The sequence below is a fragment of the Peromyscus leucopus genome, chromosome 6 (assembly GCF_004664715.2).
Source record: "Peromyscus leucopus breed LL Stock chromosome 6, UCI_PerLeu_2.1, whole genome shotgun sequence".
Taxonomy (NCBI): Eukaryota; Metazoa; Chordata; class Mammalia; order Rodentia; family Cricetidae; genus Peromyscus; species Peromyscus leucopus.
This window is the reverse complement of record NC_051068.1, coordinates 69,196,843-69,210,814: the sequence shown is the minus strand read 5'-3', so window position 1 is coordinate 69,210,814 and position 13,972 is coordinate 69,196,843. Positions and strand designations below refer to the sequence as shown.

Sequence of the window (13,972 nt, the reverse complement as noted above, 5' to 3'; positions counted from 1 at the left end):
TTCCTCAAGGTATCCTCTGGCATACTGCACATGCACAAAATAAAATGTAATAAAAAGTTTTAAAACTACTCCTAACAAAAATAGGTGGGGAGAGAGCTCAGCATTAAGAGCAAACATTGGTCTTGCAGGACCCAAGTCCAGTTCCCAACCCCTCATTAGGAAGTTTAATTTGCTCTAACTCCAGCTCCAAAGCAATCCCATGTCTTTGACCTCCGTGGGCATCTGCACTCAAATGCACAAAACCACACACCATACACATATACACAGAATTCAAAATAATACATAAAATCTTTAAAAAAAAAAAAAAGGCCTATATACACTCTGGATTTATCTTTTCCTTTCCCTCTGATATAGATATATAGGAGGATATAGAGATGATAAGATAAAAGGGTAGATTAATGAACCTACTTTTAAAGAACAACTTGTTTAAAAGGTTTTACATTGGTATAGATTTTAGTTTATGTTTAAAATGTTTTACATTGGTATAAATTTTAGTTTATTGATACAAACTTGAAGTTAATTTTGTTATACTGTGTATATATATATTTCTATTCTTGTTTGAGGTATTATGTTTATGTAACTCATTAAAAATTGTAATGGATAATTAAAAATAGATTAATAATTAGTCATCTATGATAATCATATTTGTAGCCATGTTAGTTAAGTCTTCTAGGTATACATAGATATATTTCAGATAGATAGGTAATCTTCAAACACTTCATAGACCTAGAGAATATGGCATTTAAATAACTTAAAATTCTGTTGACGTGAGACACAATTGCTCCTGGCTGCACCAATTGATCCCAAGAGAATGTTGGGCTTCTAAGACATTTCCATTTGGAAGTTTGTCTTTTTGGCACAAAATAGCCTACTGGGCAAAGAACTGCCCTTGCCTTGACGGCTGACAGTACAAATGCAATGCTGTCCTTTCTGGACAAGCAGGACACAAGGAAAGCGACCACTGTACTCGGCCAAGACAGGGTAAGATGGTCTTTCAAAATTCCTGCTTCTGAAAATGGTCTGTCAGATACTCTAGGCCTGTAGCCAATTTGAATACACCAACAATGCTGAGAAACATTAGGTGACTGTCCAGGCTGCCAGCTGTCTTGGTCTACTCTTACAAGATTCCAGAAAGTTGCTTGCATCCATCTACCATTTCTCAGGTACCAGTATGTTCCTTCTCAGGTCTTTGATGTGGTTGAAAACTAGATAGTTGTAATCTCCTCAGTTATAATAAAAGATAAGTTGGATATAAAACCTTAAATTCACAAATATAAGATAGATAGGACATCTTTAATATTGTAACTGTAATTCTTGCTCAATAATTGTTTTGTTATATGTAATTTTACTATGTTAAAGTTAAAACCTTCCTTTTTAAAAAAAGAAAAAAAGGGGAAGTGCTGTGGATATCACTCTATATAAATAAAACACTGATGGCCAGTGACCAGGCAGGAAGTATAGGGGGGACAAAGAGAGAGGAGAATTGGGGAAACAGGAAGAAGGAGGGAGAGACACTAGAGCTACTGCCATGACAAGCAGCATGTAAAGACGCCTGTAAGCCACCAGCCACGTGGCAAGGTATAGATTTATAAAAATGGGTTAATTTAAGATATAAGAACAGTTAGCAAGAAGCCTGCCACAGCCATACAGTTTATAAGTAATATAAGCGTCTGAGCGATTATTTTATATGTGGATTGTGGGACTGTGGGGCTTGGAGAACCTGGAGAGAAGCCCTTCAGCAACACCCTCCATTCCTCCCCTACTATGAGGCAATGAGATAAATCCAGAAGTAGGACATTCTACAGGAAAATAATCAGAAATGCAGAGTATGGGACATTCTATAAACACTAAGATTTAAAAATGTCAACGTCACAAATAAATGATACTGGTGACGACAATACCCCATTAGAAGAGACTGAAAATACAGAAGCAAGTAAAACACATGAACCTTTGCTGGGTCTTGGTTCATCAAATGGCTATGGAAGGAAATTTGGAACCATATGATAGCAAAGGCCTCTAATCCTAGCAACTGGAAGGTGAAGGCAGGGGAATCACAAGTTCAAAGCCAAATGCACACAGAGTTAAGTCAAGTCCAGACTCCATGAGACTCTGCTCTCCCTAACCCTCAAAAACCAAACAAACAGGAGGTGGAGAAGGAATCAGCTATTAAGCATTCTAGCTGCTCTTCAGGGGATGTAGTTCAGTTCCAACTCACAACTCTACCCCAGAGGAGCCTGTCCCTCTCTTCAGGCCTTAGTAGGCACATACTTTTAAAAAGACATGGGGGGTGGGGGTGGGGGGCTGGAGAGATGGCTCAGAGGTTGACAGCACTGTCTGCTCTTCCACAGTAACTGGGTTCAATTCCAGGCACCCACATGGCAGCTCACAACTGTCTATAAATCCAACTCCAGGGGACCTGGCACCCTCACAGAGACATACATGCATGCAAAACACCAATGCACATATTTTTTAAAAAAAAAAAAAAAAAAAAAAAAAAAAAGAGGGCATTTTGGGGGTAATTGAAATATTTTAATATAAACTACACATTAGAAGACATTCAGGATGTTTTAATTTTATTGGGTAATGGCATAACTGTTATAGAGGATAAAGTACTTACTCTTAGCCAATACATAAATAGTAATTGGAACTAATAAGTGGAAATGTCACAAATATGACTTTAATGTGGTTTAGTAGATATTTTGGCCTTTTTATAGCAATTATCAACTTTTCATATTTGGCACAGGCTAAAATATTACAAATCATTGTTGTTTAGGTCATAGGTCCTTAGTGTTACTTTCATTCAACCTTTTCTACATGCACTATTGGTTATAATCAATCTCTTTCTAAAAGGAAAAAGAGGATACAGTACAGAAACGATGGGGAGAAGGGTAGATCATTCAATCTAATCAAAAAACTATTAATCTTACATATTTTAATTGGTATGGATTTTAGTTTATTGACACAAATTTAAAGTTATTCAAGTTATTCCTGTTATGCTATATTATGTTTATGCAGCTCAATTAAAAATGTAATGTATAATTAAGAAATACGGATTAATAGTCATCTATAATAAAATCTATAGTCATGTTAGTTAGGTTTTCTTTCTTTCTTTTTTTTTTTTTTTTTTTAAGATTTATTTATTATGTATACAGAAGAGGGTGCCAGATCTCATTATAGATGGTTGTGAGCCACCATGTGGTTGCTGGGAATTGAACTCAGGACCTCTGGAAGAGCAGTCAGTGCTCTTAACTTCTGAGCCATCTCTCCAGCCCATTAGGTTTTCTAAGTATACAAAGATATATTTCAGATAGGTAATCTTCAAACACTTCAAAGACCTATCGAATATGGCATTTAAAATGTTTTAATAACAAGACTTTTCATGACAATGAAACATGTCTGCTCCTGACAGCACCAATATATTCCAGAAAATATAGCATCGAAGAAACTCTATATGAAGTTTGTTTTCTTTATAGCAAAAGTTAGCCATGTGGACAAAGAAACTGCCCTTGTCTCAATTGTTGACAGTTACTGTGCAAACTGGACCAGCAGGAGACAAGAAAAGTGACTGCAAAACTTTGCCAAGACAAGGTAGGACAGTCCTTCAGAATTCCTGCTCTACAGCAAAGTCTGTCAGATATACTAGGCCTATAGGCCAGAGCTGGATGCCCCAACATTACAGAGAAACTTTGGGTGACTATCCAGGCAGCCAGATGTTTCTGTCATTTCTCACATTTTTTGGAAGTCACTTGCCTACAGTTCCTGCTTACCCAGGTAACATTATTTCCTTCTCTTGTCTTTGATGGAGTTAAAGTCTAGACAGTTATAATTAACTTTTTCCTTAGTTATGACAAAAGATAAATTAGATATGAAACTTCAGACTCACCTAGATAATTGAGTGTTTTCTTTGATTTTGTCAAATATAAATAGACTAGATATTGTAACTATAATTCTTTTTTTTTTTTTTTTTTTTTTTGGTTTTTTTTTCGAGACAGGGTTTCTCTGTGTAGCTTTGCGCCTTTCCTGGGACTCACTTGGTAGCCCAGGCTGGCCTCGAACTCACAGAGATCCGCCTGCCTCTGCCTCCCGAGTGCTGGGATGAAAGGCGTGCGCCACCACCGCCCGGCTGTAACTATAATTCTTAATAACTGTTTTTTTGTATGTAATTTTACCATGCTAAAGTTAAAGTTAAAACCTTCCTTTTTGATTAGACAGAAAGGAGAAAATGCTGTGGGATGATCCTTCTGGATACTGTGAATATGTAAAGCTGTTTTGGCCTATGGCAAGGCAAGATAAGGTTAAATGGTACAATCAAACTGAGGACTCAGATGAAGAGGGACCGAGTCAAGAAAGATGTGAGCCAGCCACCAAAAACAAGATGCTAGTTTTCTAAGTATACAAAGATATATTTCAGATAGGTAATCTTCAAACACTTCAAAGACCTATAAAGTAAAGCCACGACCACGTGGCAATACATAGAATAATATAAATGGGTTAATTTAAACGTAAGAGCTAGTTAATAATAAGCCTGAGCCATCAACCAAGCATTTGTAATTAATATAAGTCTCTGTGTGATAATTTGGGAAGCAGCTGCCAGGTATTTGAGATTGGGTGGTCGGGACAAAAAGGCTCTGCCTCTGGTTACAGACTTTTCTTTAAACACTGGAGTGAGGCTTGGTATAACAGAGCATGCCTTTAATCCCAGAACTTCAGAGACACACAACATAGGCAAATGGATCTCTGTGAGTTCAAGGCCAGCCTGGTCTACAAATCGAGTTCCAGACTACCCAGGGCAATACTGTCTTAAAAAAGGGGGAAAAGGTAGTAGACTACTGAAAGGGACTCCAGCACAGTGGGGGCTTCCTCCTGGACCCGGAAACCACACCCAAATACCTGTTTTCACAGAGAGACCCTTTATTAATCTGGGAAGACAAGTTAAAGTGGCTGCTTTCTGACTCACGCAGAAAAACAGCAGCAAACGACCTTGCAGGTGTAATTTTTAAGAGGGGGAGGGGAGGTCTGTGTTAGAATGGGCTAGGATGGAGTGGTAAAGGAAATAGAGGATGAGGGAGAAGGGGAAGGGAACAAGGGAAAGGGGGCAGGAGTATTTGTCCCTGGGGAACAAAGGACTGCCTCTGGATAGAGAGGAGACAGATGTGGCACATGGGCAAATGGTAGTTTATAAAGGTAAAGGGGAAACTCCTTGTTAGGATGAAGAGTTTAATTTTAATTGGGCATGTTCATTAGGTGAGCCAAAAGTGGCTTCTGACTGGTGCACTTTGGTAGTCTCAGGAGGAAGTGGCCAAATAAGGGAATGAACCTTGGTGGTTAGCTTTAGAAATATAATCTAATGGTTTTTAGCAAGGCAGAGGGAATGGGGGAGAAGGGCAAGGCCTGCCAGAGCCACATGCTTGAGCAGACTAGTGTCCCTTCAACCACCATTATCTTTTTGGCTAGTAACAATTTTGGCTGAATTTTTTAAGTTTCCCTAAGGCTAGATGCAATTATGAGGCTTATATATACACACATTTCTCAGACTCTAAAAAATAATCAAGAAATAAGAAATGGAGAGGTTGTTTAAGAAATGAATCCTAGGTAGATTCTATAGGCCACAAGAGATATACTGTGAGATAAACAGTCTTCCATTAACCCATTATTAACATCTTGGCAAACTAGCTGGTTTCTGTATTTTGCAGTAATTATACTGGTAACATGATGCACTCCATTTTTTATGCACTCCATTTTACCAGTGTAACTCACATAGTCCTATCAGTAATATCCAGTCTTATCTTTGGCATTTATCCTTCCATCCATGATACAGCATTTGCCTAGCATGTGCTGGTTCCTCATTTCAATGCTCAGCATGCTATAACTTGTATTTTGGTAGGCTTTTTTTTTACTTCTGCATTAAAAAAAAAATTTCTATTGTACATCTGTGAGAACAGATACATGTGCTTCTATATTTGTGCAAAGGCCAGAACACAACACAGGACACAATGCTGGGTGTCCTCTGCTATCACTCTCCCCAAACCTGGAGCTAAAACCTGGAGCTAGCATCTTCTTGACCAGGCTGGAAAGCTACATAGTCCCGCAGATACTTCTGTTTCCACTGCCAGCAAAGCTGGGTTACAGGTATGTACAGGTTACCCAGCTTGTTATGTTGAATGCCAGGATTTCAACTGTGGTCCTCAAGATTTCAGGACACTCAACTGATGAGCCATCTCTCAGCCCGCCAGCCTTGTACTGTTTCACACTGTGCATTGATTATATGGAAAACACTGACTTACTGAGTTATGCCCACATTCCGAATGGCATTTTCATCATGCAGTATTTTTTTAAGATTTCATGTACCATGTAATCTCCCAATTTCTCCCCCGTCCCTCTACCACTCCTCCTCTAGTTTTGAGGCTCTCTCCAGGGCAGCCTTGAACTCAAGTCAATCCTTCTCCCTCAGCTTTTCACTGGGATTACCAAGATGCACTATCACACCCAACTACATTTTTTTTTATAAATTATTATTTTTATTCCATGTGAATTGGTGTTTAGCCTTCATGTTTGTCTGTGTGAGAGTGTCAGATCTTGGAGTTACACACAGGTGTGAACTGCCACGTGGGTGCTGGGACTTGAACCTGGGTCCTCTGGAAGAGCAGTCAGTGCTCTTAACCTCTGAGCCATCTTCTAACCCCCTCAACTACATTTTTAAATTGACAGTTATTAACTATGGCTATTATTTTTTTTAAGTTTGTCAAGTCCTGGGAAGATGTTAAAACTCAGACTGTTAAGTTCTTTAGAATTCTAATTTTCCTTTATCACTGGAAACAAATGTCAGTTGCTTTCCTAGTACTGACAAAATTCACTCCGTTGTCTTCCAAAAGGAACGCTGAAGTGTCAAGTCTCGTCTGTCAGTCATCCTTCCAGGTGAGAATACAATTCCATCAAACAAGTGGCTTACAGCAGCAACTCAATCCCACAAAAGCTTTTCCTCATGACAACAGCCCCTCCTCCAAACAGTGGTGGCATTTCCTTCATACAATAATGCCGTGACTGTTACAAGCCAATCGACCATTTTCTGATTGAATTTGAGCACACATACACACACACACACACACCCCGGAATTTACATGTAGTACTTTAAGCGTCACGAAAAGCTGGTGGCTGAGGTCCTAGGTCCTAGTGAGGAGGCTACAGCTGCTATTCTGCTAAACGGCCACTGCATCCCCATCACACGGCCTTCTGAACATGCATGTTTATGCTCACGGTGCTTCTGTCAGCTCTGCTCAGAGAAGCATCTCTCTGCAATGTTTCATCTGCATTTCGTTACGCAGACTCTCACCACTGGCCAAAGTGCTAACAAGAGGCTACAGAAGAATGCTCAATTCTACATGGAACATCTCTATGGCCCACTCCAAGGATCAGGGAGCATCACAGAGAGGAAGCAGAAAGAATGTTCAGAGCTGAAGAAAGGTGAAGAGTGTTGTGGAACGCTGATATGCACTCTTGACCTCAGCAACTGTGACTGCCTGCATGAACCTGCACAAGACTATGTCCGCATGCCACCATGAAAGGGAAAAGTGCTCAAGAAGCCCCATCCTGCTCTAGTCAGGCAATGGTTGCTGGGGTAGGAAGAGACATTTTCTTCATGTAAGTTGCCTATGTTCCTGTAAGCAACATTAATTAAATTCACTAGGTCTCCCACCCCCATAGCCAAAAAGATATGAAGGTAGGAGGGGCTTGAGGCGGGAATCAGCAGGAGTGGGAGTGGGACAACAGGGTAATGGGGTGTGAATACGATCAAAATACATTATATACATGCATGAAAATGTCATAATGAAAGATATATTCATGTATAATTAATACATGCTAGTGAAATACTTTAAAACTACTTCCATAGACAATACACACGCTTTATACATGCTTTTCATTTTTATTAATTCTTTAAAGTTAAAGATATACTCCAAAGCTGAAATTTAATTAATATTGGCAGTTTCGTGATAAGCAGCCTGTTCTCCACCAAGGGCAGTCTCAAGTCAGCACACCACTGTCTGGTGCTAATGCCTCGATTTTACCTAACATCTCTTTTGAATCACCAGGGCAAAAGCCACGGGAGAAAAACAAAAAAGGCCTTACTTATAATTCTGAAAAGTTATGGCCTCAAAACTCCCCTGAAAGGGTCTAGGGGGTATCTCCTGGGATCAGCTAACCACAATGTGGAAACTGCTTTCCTCAATTATACCCCTATTCAAGATGGGAGTGGCAAACTCTGAAGTGCCCGTTCACTCTATTTTGCTACTTCATTTGACATACGCTACAATATAGGAAAGGGAATAGAATCTAATTGTTTTAACATATTTTGATCGCCTTTCCACAGAACCAATAATTCTCAATGTATCGATTATCTTAGTTAAGGGTTAATGGTTGTAAAGATGATATTGGCCCTCCACACTAGCGCCCCCCCCCCAGAAAAAGAAAAAGAACATTTTCAGGCACATAGCCCTTCAACTCCACATCTAATAATCCCCGAATACTGTTCTATGCACTCTAAAGTTACCAAGAACTACGATCAATAAGTCATCGTCTAAGCTCCTACTTCCAGAACAAGGAAGGAAGGGGTCCGGGAAATGACTGTCCAAGCAGCAGCAGCCCTCTCCTCCCTTCCCCGTTCATCTGGGGAATTCCTTTAAAACCCCATTTTTCGCAGTGTTCTGTGCTACAAAGGGTGAGCAGAGTGTGGAGAAAGGGGTTACCGTCTGCACTGTTCTGAAAGATACTACAATTCGATCTCCATTTCCTCCTCGAGAACGCAAAGGCCAAAAGACTGTCAGCTCTTTTTCTGAAGGCTTAAAATAAGTGAGACTAGAAACGTGCAGTGTTACTGACAGTTTGAAAGAATTCCACAATCCGGGCGAGGAAACCAGAACCACGGGCAGAAACGAGGGAGAGCAGGTGGCTCGATGACATTACTCCTTTCCAGTAGGTGTTGGGAATCTATACAGAAAATAGTCCTTGGGCTAAACATGGCGCCTAGCGGCAGGGCATAATCACCAGAAAATAGATTCTGCCCCATACCATTTTGTAAATCACGGCGCCATCCATGCATAAATTTGGGGGCCGAGGGGAGGAGACTCCGTCAACCCGAGCTGCAGAGAGGCTTGGGATGTCCTCGCAGCCGGGGCGGGATTACATAACACAGGGGACCGGCAGAGCCGTCGCTCGCTGGCCTCCCTCCTCCCGCTCAAAACCAGCGCTCACGCCTCCGCGCGTGGGGGCGGCGGGAACCCGGGGCTCCGCCGCCGCGCCGCCCGCAGCGGCGCCCGCGCGTGGCCACCCCGCACCCCCACCCCGCACCCCCGCGCGTCCCCAGGCCCATCCCCGGCGACCGCCGCCCGCGCCGCCCACTCCTCCGAGACGCTCGGGGCCCGGCGTGCCGCTGGTGGACGTCGGCGGTGCGCGGCCGTGGGGCGCGGGCGAGCGCGCGCTGGCGGCCCCGCCAAGGGAGGGGAGGGGAAGGGGGCGGCGGGGCATCCCCGGGGCCTGGGCCACCGTCGGCCGGGGCGCGCGGCTCCGCGGCCGGGGCACGCGCACACGCACGCGCGCGCGCACACAGACTCACACACACACACACAGACACGACAGACACGCGCGCGCTCCGCGCCGTGCCGCGCCCCACGGCCGGACGCCGCCGCCGCCGCTGCCGCCGCCGTGGGCCGCGCCGCCACTCGGGGATGGGGGGGGGGGGGGAGACGGGCGGCCGCGGGCGCGCGCCCGGCCCCTCCCCACCCCCCCGGCGCGCGCCCGCGGCCCCATCTCTCCCCCCCCCCCCGCCCGCCCCTCTCCGTCTCATTGTCTCGCTCCGGAACGCCTCGCCCAGCGAAAAGATAACGGAACCCCCGGGAGAAAGGGGGTGGGGAGCGCCGGGGCTCGCTCGCTCACTCACCTCCCGTGGTCGTCGCCGCCGGTAGTCTGACCCGAGGAAGGCGCCGTCGCCTTAAAGGGACCTTGCACCCGGCGCCGGGAGTCGGGGGTGGGAGCAGGGGAGGGGACGGGGGGTTCAGGGGGGAGACGGAGGAGAGGGAACCGTTGAAAGCTCCTCTCCCCGAGGGTGAAAGGAAGCCTCCCTCGGGTTCGAGTGATTGGGGTGGATTTTTTTTTTCCCGAGGGGGCGGGGGGGGCCCCGAGGGAGGGGGTGGGGGGGCCGAGGAATGCGGCTCCGCGTACGGGAGCTGGCGCGGGGGAGAGAGACGCCGACTCCCCCCACCGACCCTCTCGCCCCGCGGAGGGATATCCCGCGTCACTTCCGCCCTCCCCTTCTCGTGCTCTTCCCATTGGCTAGCGGGTGCGCTGCGTCATCGCTCAGCCTAACCCTGGTCCGGGCTTCTTTCCTAGTCAAGTTTGTCTGGTCCTGCAAATAAATAAAATAAAAAAGATTTCATGGAGAAAAGAATAATTAGCTTCACAAGCTAGTGTCCAAATTTTGCTGAGAAAAATGGGGCTCCCAAAGAAAAGGTTTCCCAATTTTCTCTCTTAGACTTTCCAGAGGAATTTGGACTCTACTTACTTTCCACTCAAGGTTTATTCCCAATCCAAGAGAACTTCCTACCACAAGCAAGATGGTGGGTCCCAATGGCACCAACAACTGTCGATGCAACCAAGAGCAGGATAACGCTCTTCTTGAAGACATACTTGTACCAGCAGCCTTCTGTGACAGTGGCCTTGTCTAAATGAAATACTTTCTTGGTTTTGGGTTTTGTTGTTGTTGTTGGTTTTTTGGGATAAGGTCTTTCTACAGAGCCCTGGCTGTCCTGAAACGTGCTGTGTAGACCAGGCTGGCCTCGAACTCACAGAGATCCGCTGCTTCCCTAGTGCTGGAGCTAATGGCATGTGCCATCACAGCTAGCCAAGTGAAATACTTTTAAAACCAATTTACTATCAAATAGATTCCATGGCCCTGTTGGATTGGTTCCAACAAATTAATTAGTCCACTCAAGATTAACTGTCACTTTTTCACGCAAGCAAAAACTAACTTCTGGTAACTAAGAAAATTTGTCCTTTATTGTGTCCTGAGCTGATAAATTTGTATTATTTTCCTTGAATATTTGAGAATTATCTTTTTTTTTTTTTTTTTTTTTTTTTGGTTTTTCGAGACAGGGTTTCTCTGTGTACCTTTGCACCTTTCCTGGATCTAGCTCTGTAGCCCAGGCTGGCCTCGAACTCACAAAGATCCGCCTGGCTCTGCCTCATGAGTGCTGGGATTAAAGGCGTGCACCACCACAGCCTGTCTTGAGAATGATCTTTAAGCCACACACTGACACTTGATCCAAATCAAATTCTAAGCCAAGGTACTTGGTTAGGGGATGGGTAGATCCAGAGCCATATTTTCTCCTTTGTATATATTTTCCAAACTACCAGGCAGTCACTTGCAGCCAGTGAAAGATAGCTCGGCCAATTGTACCATGTTTTATTGACCACAAAGCCATTATCACATCACTCTGAAGATGTGCCATGTATGTACCATTAACTCATTCAGTATTCATTGCCTGTTTTTCGTGTTCCAGGCACTGTTCTTGGTGCTAGAAATACAGTAATAAAGTCCCTGGGGCTGGAGAGATGCCTCAGTGGATAAGAGCTGCTGCTACCCTTCAAGAGGATCAGAGTTCAGTTCCCAGCACCCCATCCTGCTCACAACTGCCTATTCCTCCAGCTCCAATGGCTCTAGTGCCCTCTTCTGGCCTGATTGGCATCTACACTAATGTGCATACCCCCCCCAGTCACACACACCCCACATAGATATCGTTAAAACCATAAAATAATCATAAATTATTTTTTAAATTAAAACATAAAAATGCAGGAAAACCAGATGGTGGTGGTGTACCCCTTTAGTCCCAATACTCAGCAGGCAGATGCAGGTGGATCTCCATGAGTTCAAGGACAGCCTGGTGTACAGAGCAAATTCCAGGACAGCCAGGGCTAAGTAGGGATCCACAAAAATCCCTGTATATGTGAAACTTAAACTCTATCAGGGTAGAGATAGGAAACATATACATAATAAACTCTTCCACCAGTTATTATTAAATATCAAATAGCCCCAAAATTTACTGGTGTAAAATGACTTTCTTGTCTCGCATAATTCAGGAAGGTGATTGGCTGAAGGAATGGTTCTCGTTGGTCTTCTATAGTGACTGGTGCTGAGGTCATCTCAAAAGTTTCCTTACATGTCTGGAAGTTCATAGTGTTGCACTGGAGTACAACTGGGACTGTTGGTCAGAATATTTACAAATTTACACACTCACCATGTGAACTTTGCTTCCCCATATCAGAATGACTAAATTCTGAGACTGGGTGCCTCAAGATGACCGGGTAGAGGTGGATGGTTTTTGTGACCAGGATGTTTATCTGCTTCCTAGAAATGCAAATGGCCAAGTGTTACCTAAGTAAATAGGATGTGATTTGCTAAGTATTACGGCCACGGGCAGGATTCTGGGCTGGAAGTCTGGTGCAGGGAATGGTCGAGAAGTGACTGGTTTTGTTTGTTTTGTTCATTAATTTTTTTGTTGTTTTTACATCCCAATCAGTTTTCCCTCCCCACTCCCTCCTCTCTCCCCTTCACTGCCCCCCCCATCCACTCCTCCTCCACTGTTTCTGAAAGTGACTGTTTTATGTGCAGCTGTTGGAGAAAGCCTTGTTAAAGTAACATGTGGACAAAAATCTGAAAAGAACGAAGCAAAGTTCAGGATTTAGTCCTGATGAAAGCAAAACCACTGGAGGATTTCAACCCCACAAGTGAAGGGATCTGTTGCTTTTAAAGATCACTCCGACTGTCTGTGGGAGGAGCTGGGGAACTGGTCAGAGCAAAGACAGCCACAGGGAGACCAATGAGGATATTACTATATTCATCCTGGTGAGAGATGATGGTAGCCTGGACCAGGATGGCAGTGGGAAAACAACCTCTGTGGCTGAGTGAGTTCTGTAGTTTTGGGGCTTTTTTGTTTGTTTGTTTTTGTTTTGTTTTGTTTTTGAGACAGGGTTTCTCTGTGTAGTTTTGGTGCCTGTCCTGGATCTCATTCTCTAGACCAGGCTGGCCTTGAACTCACAGAGATCCGCCTGCCTCTGAATACTGGGATTAAAGGCGTGTGCCACCGGGCCCGGCTTAGTTTTTTTCTTGTTTCGTGTTTTACTTTTCCATAACCTATTTTTCTGTCATTTAGTGTGTGCCCTGGGAGGCACTTGTGACTCATGATAGCTAACAAAATTGTGTGAATGATGGCACTATGACTTCCTTAAGAGAAAAAAAAAATGGAAGAACAACATGCTGAATGTAAAAATGGAGCCTTCCTAAGTCTGGAGGCACCTTTGGAGGAATGGATGAGCAAACAGGGTAGAGATCAGCAAGCAATTATGGAATGGAGTAGGACACCACAGTGCTCAGAATTAGTGAGCGGTTCAGTGACGGATAGCTGATAGGCAAAGGCATTTTGTGGCCAAGGGAAGCTGCAAAGTACCACTTCAGGGCACTAGAGCAGCATTTCAAAAGGGACTGGATAAGCTGGCCACGGCGGCGCAGACTTGCAGTCCCAGTACTTGGGAGGTGAAGGCAGGGGGATCAAGAGTTCAAGGTTATCCTCAGCATACAGTGAGTTTGAGGCCAGGCTGGGCAAGAAAAAAAAGAAAACTTGGGTGTCATCACTTAACACGTGGGTTTCTGGGATGAAGAAGACTGATAGCTGTGGTCTGTCTTTCTTTTGAACCATCTTGATAATGATGGGAAATGAAAGCGAGAGAGCAAACGACATTAAGCAAATCTTAGAAATCAAGTCACGTGTGCCCATGAAGCACACTGGAAAGGGGTATGGACAACAATGTAATTTGATTTATTGAAGAAATCAGACCCTAGTAATAACACCCCTATAATAAAAAAAATCTACCTCAGTCTTCAGTAGCCAAGTCAGAGGCACTGAAGCCTTTCCATCTGGGTTTCTAG

General features: G+C 44.1%; 1 protein-coding gene across 1 annotated transcript in view; it reads right to left on the bottom strand.

Moving 5' to 3' along the window:
- Positions 1-10,168, bottom strand: part of Pogz (pogo transposable element derived with ZNF domain) — a 48,576-nt gene extending 38,408 nt beyond the window's left edge. The window contains 1 exon segment of the mRNA XM_037206868.1: positions 9,932-10,168. The gene's annotated coding sequence lies outside the window, so the exon portion shown is untranslated.
- Positions 10,169-13,972: the final 3,804 nt, after the last annotated feature.